Source organism: Chiloscyllium plagiosum, unplaced genomic scaffold (genome assembly GCF_037043375.1).
Source record: "Chiloscyllium plagiosum isolate Xiang-an unplaced genomic scaffold, Cpla_swu_hap1 HiC_scaffold_9, whole genome shotgun sequence".
Lineage (NCBI taxonomy): Eukaryota > Metazoa > Chordata > Chondrichthyes > Orectolobiformes > Hemiscylliidae > Chiloscyllium > Chiloscyllium plagiosum.
Genome location: NW_028270147.1, coordinates 101,960,533 through 101,972,798, shown reverse-complemented (window position 1 = coordinate 101,972,798; position 12,266 = coordinate 101,960,533). Strand labels below are relative to the sequence as shown.

Genomic DNA, 12,266 nt, shown 5'->3' with positions numbered 1-12,266 from the left:
TCGAAAGAGAGAGAGATGAACAGTACGGAAGGACACTGTGATGGGGAGCATAGAAAGTTCTGATTATTCCTGAGGTCAATAACATTCTCTGTGGTCACTACTGAGAATTCGGAAGTGTGTGTTGCCTACAAGATACCAGGAATATCCCTGCTATTGTGTTTGGGTGGAGAAATCTCATTGACATGCTGAAACCAATGAAATAAACACAAGGAAAGGCCTGATGTCCTGATGTCCTTAGGGAGGGACATCAGGACAGATAGGTGCAGCTCCGGACACACTCAAGAAGTCTCACCCCTCGCCATCTGATTGGCGTTCCATCAATCACCTTCACCGCTCTCTCCTTCCGTAGCAGCAGTGTGTACTATCGACAAGGTGCACTGTAGAAATTCACCAAGGCTCCTTAGACAGCACCCTCCAAACTTGCAATCACTTCCATTTCGAAGGACAAGGGCAGCAGATACACGGGGACACCACCCTCTGCAGGTTCCCCACCAAGCCACTCCCCATCCTAACTTGGAAATATATTGCCATTCCTTCACTGTGGCTGGGTCAACATTCTGGAATTCCCTCCTTGAATGGCCTTATGGATCAACCCACAGTGTGTGGATTGCAGTGGTTCAGAAAGGCAGCTCACCACCACCCTCTCGAGGGCAACAAATGCTGGTCCACATCAGCAATCCTAGAAATGACAAATTTTCTGATAGTGAGATTAAATTCCCTCCAGTATGGAAACAGGCCCTTTGGCCCAACAAGTCCACACCGACCCTCCGAAGAGTAACCCACCCAGACTCGTTCCCCTACCCTACATTTATCCCCGACTAATGCACCTAATACTATGGGCGATTAAGCATGGCCAATTCACCTAACCTGCACATCCTTGGACTGTGGGAGGAAACCCATGCAGACACAGGGAGAATGTGCAAACTCCACACAGATGCTCATCCGAGGCCAGAATTGAACCCAGGTTCCTGGTGCTGTGAGGCAGCAGTGCTAACCACTGGGTGCGAGGAGGTAAATTTGAGGGGGAGTGAGAGTGATGCTTGGAAAGCAAAGGCAGGTAAAGATAGTGCAGATATTCCAGGAACGGAAACTGTTTTATCCGTAAAAGCAAAATTTAATATACAGTACATACAATGGGCGTAGAGAAAATTTGAATGATGTTACACTGGTAACATTAGCAGTTTTGTGAGCGACAGTTTTGAGTGAAAGATGGACCTAGAGGGTGGGCTTTACATTAGCATAGTGAGCACTGGAAATTCACCCATCTGAGAAGAGCAGGTTCAGATGAAAGGATGGATTGAAAGAAACCTGGCTCCAGACAGGAATGGAAAATAAATATTCCAGGTTTCAGGAAACTTGGAAAAGGGCTGGATTAATGATATTGATAGAATTGAAGGAGCGTTGGAACAGGTAGTGGAAAGAGGATGACTCAGAAGTTTGAATAGTAATGACTGTTCAACCGGAGGAGTCAGTCTGCCCATCTCCTGGCAGCAGTGTAAAGGGGTGTGTCTGCTCAGACATCAAAGAAACTGCTTAAACTCCCACAAAAACAACTTCCAGGCCAATTTCACAGCACCCCATCAATGTAGCCTCTGTCTTTGGAAATAAAACCCCCATTGTTTAATCTCTCCTCATTGTTTTGCCCCACAATCCAGGAATCTTTCTGGTAAATCGTCACTGTATTTTGCACAAGTCCGTCTCAGTGGAGAGGAGACAAGGTGACAGGGAGCATTTGTTTGAAGTTTCAGGAGATTCAGGATGAGAAGGGATGGAATGGATCAGGAGGTACCTGTTCACATCCTGTTAGGGTCAAAGGATGCAGGTGGACTAACTCAGTTTAGTTCAATGTTTACTCAGGAAAAGTTAGAGGATTCAGAACATACACTAGATGCTGAGGTACTCAAACCCTGACTCACCCTGACCTCCCACACTACATTCAAGCCCCCAAACCCCGATCCTCCACCACACCCCACAGTCTAACCATCCCCCAAGCCCAGCCCTGATCATCTCCCACTTTCCCCACACCCTGACCCTCCCCTACCTCCCCCACACGCGGCCCCTTCCCCTCCATCCCCCCAACAACCTGACCCTCCCCCAACTACACACACTGACCTCTCACACACCACATTCAACACCTCCACACAGCGAGCCTCTCCCACCCTCACCTCCACCACCTAACCCACCCCCACACTCAGTGCCCACCCCCGACCCTCCCCCTCCCTTGCTGCCCCACCCGACCCTCTCCCTCCTGCACCCTTGACCTTGCCCCTCCACCAAACCCCTACAATCCGACCCTCTCCCACCCTCACATCCTCACTCCCTGGTACTCACCCGAATTCCCCACACAGCACCTGACCTAAACGCTCATCCACTTAATTGGCACCCTAATGCCCCACTGAACTGGCACCTTTACTCCCTCATTCATTGATACCTCACCCACCCAGCACAGAATCTACCTACCACCTCACCCACGTGGCATTCTATCTCTCACTCACCAGCACCCAAACTCCATACTTAGACTCATAGGGATGTACAGCATGGAAACAGACTCTTCAGTCCAACCCGTCCATGCCGCCCAGACATCCCAACCCAACCTAGTCCCACCTGCCAGCACCCAGCCCGTATCCCTCCAAACCCTTCCTATTCATATACCTATCCAGATGCCTCTTAAGTCTTGCAATTGTACCAGCCTCCACCACTTCCTCTGGCAGCTCATTCCATACCCGTACCACCCTCTGTGTGAAAAAGTTGCCCCTTAGGTCTCTTTTATATCTTTCCCCTCTCACCCTAAACCTATGCCCTCTAATTCTGGACTCCCGGACCCCAGGGAAAAGACTTTGTCTATTTATCTTACCCATGCCCCTCATGATTTTGTAAACCTCTATAAGGTCACCCCTCAGCCTCCAACACTCCAGGGAAAACAGCCCCAGGCTACTCAACCTCTCCCTATAGGTCAAATCCTCCAACCTGGGCAACATCCTTGTAAATCTTTTCTGAACCCTTTCAAGTTTCACAACATCCTTGGATACAAAGGAAACCAGAATTGCATGTAATATTCCAACAGTGCCAATGTCCTGTACAGCTGCAACATGATCTCCCAATTCCTGTACTCAATACTCTGACCAATAAAAGAAAGCATACTAAACGCCTTCTTCACTATCCTATCTACCTGCGACTCCACTTTCAAGGAGCTATGAACCTGCACTCCAAGGTCCCTTTGTTCAGCAACACTCCCTAGGACCTCACCATTATGTGTATAAGTCCTGCTAAGATTTGCTTTCCCAAAATGCAGCACCTCGCATTTATCTGAATTAAACTCCATCTGCCACTTCTCAGCCCATTGGCCCATCTGGTCCAGATCCTGTTGTAATCTGAGGTAAGTCTCTTCGCTGTCCACTACACCTTCAATTTTGGTGTCATCTGCAAACTTACTAACTGTACTTCTTATGCTCGCATCCAAATCATTTATATAAATGACAAAAAGTAGAGGGCCTAGCACCAATCCTTGTGGCACTCCACTGGTAACAGGCCTCCAGTCTGAAAAACAACCCTCCACCACCACCTCTGTCTTCTACCTTTGAGCCAGTTCTGTGTCCAAATGGCTAGTTCTCCCTGTATTCTGTGAGATCTAACCTTGCTAATCAGTCTTCCATAGGAACCTTGTCGAACGCCTTACTGAAGTCCATATAGATCACGTCAACCGCTCTGCCCTCATCAATCCTCTTTGTTACATCTTCAAAAAAGTCAATCAAGTTTGTGAGACATAATTTCCCACGCACAAAGCCATGTTGACTATCCCTAATCAGTCTTTGCCTTTCCGAATACATGTACACCCTGTCCCTCAGGATTCCCTCCAACAATTTGCCCACCACCGATGTCAGGCTCACTGGTCTATAGTTTGCTGGCTTATCCTTACCACCCTTATTACAAAGTGGCACCACTTTTGCCAACCTCCAGTCTTCCGGTACCTCACCTGTGACTATCGATGATACAAATATCTCAGCAAGAGGCCCAGCAATCACTTCCCTAGCTTCCCACAGAGTTCTAGGGTACACCTGATCAGGTCTTTGGGATTTATACCATTAAGGGTAGCACGGTGGCACGGTGGTTAGCACTACTGCCAGAGACCCGGGTTCAATTCCCGCCTCAGGCAACTGTCTGTGTGGAGTTTGCACATTTTCCCCGTGTCTGCGTGGGTTTCCTCCGGGTGCTCCGGTTTCCTCCCACAGTCCAAAGATGTGCAGATCAGGTGAATTGGACATGCTAAATTGCCCGTAGTGTTAGGTGTAGGGGTAAATGTAGGGGTATGGGTCTAGATGGGTTGCTCTTCGGAGGGTGGGTGTGGACTTGTTGGGCTGAAGGGCCGGTTTCCTCACTGTAAGTAATCTAATCATCTACCGAGGAGCTGTTAGAGTATCTGTCTGTGCTGGTCAATGTGTAAATCTTAGAACTGAGCTACTGACTGCGGTTAAAGGTGGCATGATTCCAACAATGATACTCTCCGCTGTTGGAAGTGAGAATTCCTGGACTAGTTTCCTCACGGATGGAAGAGGAGGCTACTGTCCAGGAAAATGCCCGGAATTTTGTCTGTAAACAACGAGCACAGTTGATTCCCACTGAACACAAACAAGGAACCTGGACATATGGTGGAAAGTCAAAATATTTAATTTGACACAAATTACTTATATTAATAATATTCCAAAACTGTACTCTTGAAAGAATGATAATACTTCCTTTTCTTACACAGTGAGATGTCAGCAGTGGGGGATACAAAGCAGCTGGATCTCTTACTCAGTCTGCACCTTCCTGATGTCCTTTGAGGTTTGGAGCTGGTGAGAGACGGTGCAAATACGTGCCACCTTCACCTGTACAGGGTCAGACTCCACGATCAGAAAATAAAACTATTTCAGGTGGTGAGGTGAAAACAGGTGAGAAGTGGAATTGCAATGAGCAAAATTTGCATTTTCATATCTGCAGCAACATTTAGAATTTAGAATTAGAACATTACAGCACAGTACAGGCCCTTCGGCCCTCGATGTTGCGTTGACCTGTGGAACCAATCTGAAGCCCATCTAGCCTACACTATTCCTTTCTCATCCATATGACTATCCAATGACGATTTAAATGCCCTTAAAGTTGGCGAATCGACTACTGCTGCAGGCAGTGCGTTCCATGCCCTACTACTCTCTGAGTAAAGAAACTATCTCTGACATCTGTCCTATATTTATTACCCCTCAATTTCAAACCACATCCCCTCATTCTAGCTATCACCATCCAGGGAAAAAAGCTCTCACTGTCCATCCTATCTAACCTTCTGATTATGTTATATGTCCCAATTAAGTCATCTCTCAATCTTCTTCCCTCTAACAAAAACAGCCTCAAGTCCCTCAGCCTTTCCCCAGAAGACCTTTGCTCCATGCCAGGTAACATCCTGGTAAATCTCCCCTGCACCCTTTCTAAAGCTTCCACATCCTTCCTATAATGCAGTGACCAGACTGTACGCCAAATGGGGCAACACCAGAGCTTTAATCTGGAAAAATTACAGTATGAGTGGTTTCCTTAAAACGTTTATGGCATCTTGAAAAATACTTGAAAAGAGCTTCTAAGATTTTGCGTCAATTGTAAACGGATCAGCTGTAAATTTCTGGTACAGTAATATTTACCTGTCCATGTCAGGTGGTATCCCTTGACCTGGCTGTAGTACCAACTGAAGGAAGTTAAGATGAATAAGTGTATAGCTGGAGGCAGAAGGAAATTAATACACAGAAGTAGAGGATTGCAAGACAATTCAACTCTTACAATGCTTAGCAGTAGGTGGAGGTCTCCATAAAATATTCAATGGATGGCAGTGAGAGGAAACACAGAATTCTAGAAGCTTTGGGGGAGCTGATATATGATCGAACAAAAAGACACTGAACCAGAGTGTTGCCTGGTTTGGAGGATGTTAGCGATGAGGAGAAATAGGACAAACTTGGTTTGACCGTTGAAGGATGATTTGGGGTGGGGGGGGTGGGGTGCGGTGGGGTGTTGGCGACCTGTAAGAAGTTTACAAAGTTATGATATGCATGGGTAGAATGGATAGTCAAAGTCTTTTCTCCCTAGGGTAGAAATGTCAATTACTGTAGGACATAGATTGAAGGTGAAAGGGGGTAAACTTCAAGGAGATGTGAGAGGCATGTTTTTACATACAGGGTGGTAAATGCCTGGAATGAGCTGCCAGAGGAGGTGGTAGCAGCTTATGCAATAGCAACGCTTAAGAGACATCTTGACAGATACATGAATATGCAGACAGTATATGGATACAGACTGCGTCGAGACCAAAGGTTTTTAGTCTAGAAAGGTGTCATTTGTCGACCAGGCTTCGTGGGCCTGTTACTGTACTGTTCTTTATTCTTTGAATCCGAAACATGGTGAATAGCTGATGCATGTTGAAGAGCTACGAGTTGGTATGAGAGGAACAGCTGGCTGGCTGGGTATAGTTGGTCAGTTAATTATAGAGGCGTTGGAAAGATGGGAGGGGGAGTTGCATTTTTGATTAAGGTGAGTATCACAGCAGAAATCAGAGATGAAATAACTGGAGGGTCATCCAATGAGGTAGAGCTAAGAAATAAAAAGGGGATGGTGATGTCATTGGGGTTGTCCTATAGGCCCCTAAATAGTCAACAGGAATTAGAGGAACAAATGTTTAGGGAGACTGGGGAGACTTGCAGGTGGGAATTTTACTTTTCCTCACATAGGCTGGGACTGCCATAGCATTAAGGGCTTAAATTTGTTAAGTGTAGCCAGGTAAGTTTCCTCAACCTCATAGAGGGGCCTACTCAGGAAGGGGCAAAACTCAACCTACTCTTGGGAAATAGTGCAGGCCAGGTGACTGAGGTGAGAGTGAGGGTGCACTTTGGGACCAATGACCATAGTTATATTAATTTTAAAACTGTTATGGTTAGGGACAAAACTGGTCCACAGGTTCAAGTTCTAAACTGGGGCAAGGCGAATTTTGATGGATTTGAACAGGTGCTTGCAGGGGTAGTTTGGAGTAGTTTGTTTGCAGGCAAAGGGACCGCTGGCAAGTGGGAGGCCTTTAAAAGTGAGATATCTAGATTTCAAGTGTGAGGGTGAGGGTGAAGGGGAAGGTTAGCAGGAATAGGGAATGTTAGATGACAAGAGATATTGAGGCTTTGATCAGAGAAAAGAAGGAGGCATGGCTCAGGTACAGGGAGCTGGGATCAAGGGAATCCCTGGGGGTAGAGAGGGGATACAGGAGTTTACTGAAGAAGGAAATCAGGAGGGCGAAAAGTGGCAATGAGACAGCTTTAGCTGAGAAGGCTAGGGTGAATCCAAAGAGGATTTTTAAGTATATTAAAGGAAAAAGAATAACTAGAGAGAGAACAGTACCCTCAAGGACCAAAGTGGAGACGTATGTGTGGAACTGCAGGAGATGGGCGAGATCCTCGATGAATATTTCTCCTCTGTGGAAAAAGACATGAAAGACTTGGGAACTTGGGGAAGTCAGTGATGATATCTTGTGGACAGTCCATGTCAGGGTAGAGGAGGTGTTGGATGTATTAGAATGTATGAAAGTGGAGAAATCTCCTGGTCCTGACCAGATATATCCAAGAACCCTGCAAGAGGCAAGAGAAGAAATTGCAGAGGCCCTGGCTGATATTTTTGCATCATCATTAGCCATGGCTGAGGCCCTGGAAGGCTGGAGGGTAGCAAATGTTGTGCCCTTATTCAAGAAGGCTGCAAAGAAAAACCAGGGAACTACAGGCCAGTAAACGTAACATCTGTGTTAGGCAAGTCACTTGAGAAGATTCTGAGATAAGATACACATGCATTTGGAAAGACAGGGTTTGATTAGGAGTAGTCAGCATAGCTTTGTGAGTGGGAGATCATGCTTCACAAATTTGTTAGAGTTCTTTGATGAAGTGACCAGGAAGATTGCTGAGAGCAGGGATGTATGGATTATATGGATTTCAGTAAGACATTTGACAAGGTTCCACATGGTAGGCTGCTCTGGAAGGTTAGATCACATGGAATCCATTCAGAGCTGGCAAATTGGATACATAATTGGCTTTATGGTAGGAAACAGAGGGTAATAGTGGAAGGATGTTTGTCAGAGTGGAGGTCTGTGACTAGTGGTGTACCTCAGGGGTCGGTGCTGGGCCTTATGCTGTTTGTTACCTATATCAATGATTTGGATGAAATTGTACAAGGCATGATTAGTCAATTTGCAGATGACACTAAAATAGGTGGTATCGTGGCCGTGAGGAAGGTTATCAGAAATTGCAGCAGGACCTTGAACAGCTGGGGAAGTGGGCCGAGCAATGGCAAATAGAATTTAATATAGATAAGTGTGAGGTCTTGCATTTTTGAAAGTCAAATCAAAGTGAGGTGAATGGTAAGGCCTTAAGGAGTGTAGTGGAACAGAGCGACCTTGGAGTTCAGGTGCACAGTTCTCTGAAAGTGGAGTCACAGGTAGACAGGGCAGTGAAGGAGGCTTTTGACACACTGGTCTTCATCAGACAGGGCATTGAATATAGAAGTTGGGAAGTTATGTTGCAGTTATGCAGGATGTTGGTGAGGCTGCACTTGGAATATTGTGTTCAGTTTTGGTCACCTTGCTATAGAAAGGATGTTATTAAACGGAAAGAGTGCAGAAGAAATATGAGTTAGAGGAAGAGATTGGCCGAGCTAAGATTTTTTTCTTTAGAGCGTAGGAGACTGAGGGGGGATGTTATAAAAGTGTATAAGATCATAAGAGGAATGGATAGGGTGAATGCACTCAGTCTTTTCTCCCAGAGTTGGGGAATCGAGGACTAGAGGGCATCACGTTAAGATTACAAGGGAAAGAATAAAAGGGAACCTGAGGGGCAATGTTTTTACGCAGAGGGTGGTACGTATATGAAATGAGCTGCCAGCAGACGTAGTTGAGGAGGGTGTATTAACAACATTTAAAAGGCAGTTGGACAAATACATGGATAGAAAAGGTATAGAAGGTTGATGAAAGGTTCCAACGTGAGGTCATGTTGCGGCTGTACAGGACATGGGTTAGGACACTGTTGGAATATTGTGTGCAATTCTGGTCTCCTTCCTATCTGAAGGATGTTCTGAAACTTGAAAGGGTTCAGAAAAGATTTACAAGGATGTTGCTAGGGTTGGAGGATGTAAGCTATAGAGAGAGGTTGAATAGGCTGGGGCTGTTTTCCTGGAGCGTTGGAGGCTGAGGGGTGACCTTATAGAGGTTTACAAAATTATGAGGGGCATGGATAGGATAAAAAGGCAAAGTCCTGGGGTGGGGGAGTCCAGAACTAGAGGGCATAGGTTTAGGGTGAGAGGCGAAAGATATAAAAGAGACCTAAGGGGCAATTTTTTCACACAGAGGGTGGTACGTGTATGGAATGAGCTGCCAGAGGAAGTGGTGGAGGCTGGTACAATTGCAACATTTAAAAGGCAGTTGGATGGGTATATGAATAGGAAGGGTTTGGAGGGATATGGGCCGGGTGCTGGCAGGTGGGACTAGATTGGGTTGGGATATCTGGTCAGTATGGACGGGTTGGACTGAAGAGTCTGTTTCCATGCTGTACATCTCTGTGACTCTATGATTCTATGAAACGTTAACTCCCCCTTTCCTCTGATGCTGTTTGACTCGCTGTGCTTTTTCCAGCTCCACTCTTTATTGACTGACTTTCCAGCATTTGGAGCGCTCATTATCTCCTTCGAAGGATGTGGGCCGTGTGCAGGGAAATGGGGATGGCGTGCATCTATGTTTTGGTCAGCATGGACCGATTTGGGCCGAAGTGCCTGCCTCTTCCTGGAAGTCAATTCCTGGAATGGCGGGATTACCTTACACTGAAAGACTGGAGCGACTGGGCTTGTATACCCTTGAGTTTAGAAGACTGAGAGGGGATCGATTGAGACATATAAGATTATTATTATTGGACAGTCTGGAGGCAGGAAACATGTTTCTGCTGATGGGTGAGTGCCGAACCTGAAGACACAGCTTAAAAATACGGGGTAAACCATTTAGGACAGAGATGAGGAGAAACTTTTTCACCCAGAGACTGGTGGCTGTGTGGAATGCTCTGCCCCAGAGGGCAGTGGAGTCCCAGTCTCTGGATTCATTTAAGAAAGAGTTGGATAGAGCTCTCAAGGATAGTGGAATCAAGGGTTATGGAGATAAGGCAGGAACAGGATACTGATTAAGGATGATCAGCCATGATCATATTGAATGGTGGTGCAGGCTCGATGGGCAGAATGGCCTACTCCTGCACCTATTGTCTATTGTCTATTGTCTCTGTGCTGTAGGACAATATGATTGTATAAAGGAAATCCAGACAACAATGCTGTCAGAACTGATGGGATCCAAATGTTCAACCTGTGTTTTGCCGTTCTGAACCGTGTCCAATAATTACTGATGAAATACAGCTGCTAAACAAACAGGGCCCAAGTGGGCAAGAGTGTGGAGAAGAGTGTGTGTGTGTGTATGTCTGTGTGTCTGCTTGTGTGTTGTGTGTGTGTCTGCTTGTGTGTGTTTGCTTGTGTGTGTGTCTGTGTGTGTGCGGTCAAAGTTTGTTTCTTCAATTACAAGAGGTTTTCTAGGTTTAGTTGCTTTAGTTTAACAGAGGAAGTACTCCCCCTTTCAGCACGGTGCTCTGGGCTGATCTATGAGAGACACTTTCCAAACGGACAGACCACTCCCTGCAACTGTGAGGTCTCTGCTTCCTCAATGGAGGGTCCACGATGCTTGGGGCTGAACTTCCACACTGCAGAGATTGAAGAAGATGAGGAGGATGTGGCGGTGAAGACAGAGAGTGAGGATGGGGTGCTACACTGCAACGACAACTCTCCTGACCTCGTTACATCAGTAAACCACTTCCTGCACTCAGGATCCCAGAACTCACTTGCACTGACACACGATTTGCAGCAGTTTCTAGCCATTGCTGTTCCCAGTAGCTGTCTACAGTAAGCCCTGAGCACGGTCTTTGAAACCAGTCCGTCAAGACCTGTTCATGCACTCCACCCAAAACCACGCAGTCAGCCTCCTCCTGCATTTCCCCCACCCCACCCTGTTCAGTCACCCTCAGCAACAGCAGTAGAAGCTTTCAGGCACCAGAATAAAGAGACAAAATGCTGAGGAGACCCAGCACAGAGGGAGATGCAGTTAATAGTACAGGTTTGTGGATCGAGCTGTTCCTAATTCGTTTAAACAAGAGGTAAATAGCAAGTCAAGCTCCCTTGACAATGTCCCCATCAAACACACCCAGAACATTGCAAGCATGAGGTTAGATACAGAGTAAAGCACTCTTTACACTGTCCCCCATCAAACACTCCCAGGACAGATACAGCATGAGGTTAGAGATAGAGTAAATCTCTCTCTACACTGTCCCCATCAAACACTCCCAGGACAGGGACAGCTCGGGTATTAGGTACAGAGTAAAGATCCCTCTACACTGTCCCCCATCAAACACTCCCAGGACAGGGGCAGCACGGGGTTATATACAGAGTAAAGCTCTCTCTACACTGTCCCCATCAAACACTCCCAGGACAGGGACAGCACGGGTGTTAGATACAGAGTAAAGCTCTCTCTACATTGTCCCCCATTAAACACTGCCAGGACAGGGACAGCATGGGGTTAGATGCAGAGTAAAGCTTTCTCTAACACCATCCCGATCAAACACTCCCAGGGCAAGGGCAACAAGGTGTTAAAATATAGAGTTAGATCTGTTCCCATCATGTTGGGAAATGTTCTCTCTCGTTCCTCTCTGCACCCATACAGTATCAAGTAACTGCAGCCTGGCCTCTTCTTCGAGACTCACAGCTTCATGGTCACGATGAGGACAATAAACAGAACCAGCTGAAACTGGCCACTCCCAGTTATTCCACAATCTCTATCCAGGTTGTTGCGGCTTTCCCCTCCCCATGATGAAGGAGCAGCACTCCGAAAGCTTGTAATTTCAAATAAACCTATTGGACTACGACCTGGTGTTGTGTGACTTTGCATGCCTTGACATCACAAGTGTACATCCAAATATTGTTCTGAGGGCCTCTGCTCCTACTACCATTACAGGCAGCGAGTTCTAGGCTCCCACAAGCCTCTGGGTGAAAACATTTTTCTTTACATCCCCTCTAAACGTCCTGCCTTTTACCTTAAATCCATGCCCCCCAATCCCTCCATCCCTCCACTCCTTAACTTAAATCGATGCCCCCTAGTCAAAGGTAGAAGACAGAGGATGGTGGTGGAGGGTTGTTTTTCAGACTGGAGGCCT

General features: G+C 46.5%; 1 long non-coding RNA gene across 4 annotated transcripts in view; it reads left to right on the top strand.

Annotated features, from left to right (window-relative positions):
- Positions 1 to 11,978, top strand: part of LOC148149216 (uncharacterized) — a 66,652-nt gene extending 54,674 nt beyond the window's left edge. For all 4 annotated transcript variants that reach the window (XR_015758229.1, XR_015758231.1, XR_015758228.1 and 1 more), the window contains 2 exons: positions 4,748 to 4,928; positions 10,644 to 11,978. This is a non-coding gene — a long non-coding RNA (uncharacterized LOC148149216). The remainder of the gene's footprint in view (positions 1 to 4,747; positions 4,929 to 10,643) is intronic.
- Positions 11,979 to 12,266: the final 288 nt, after the last annotated feature.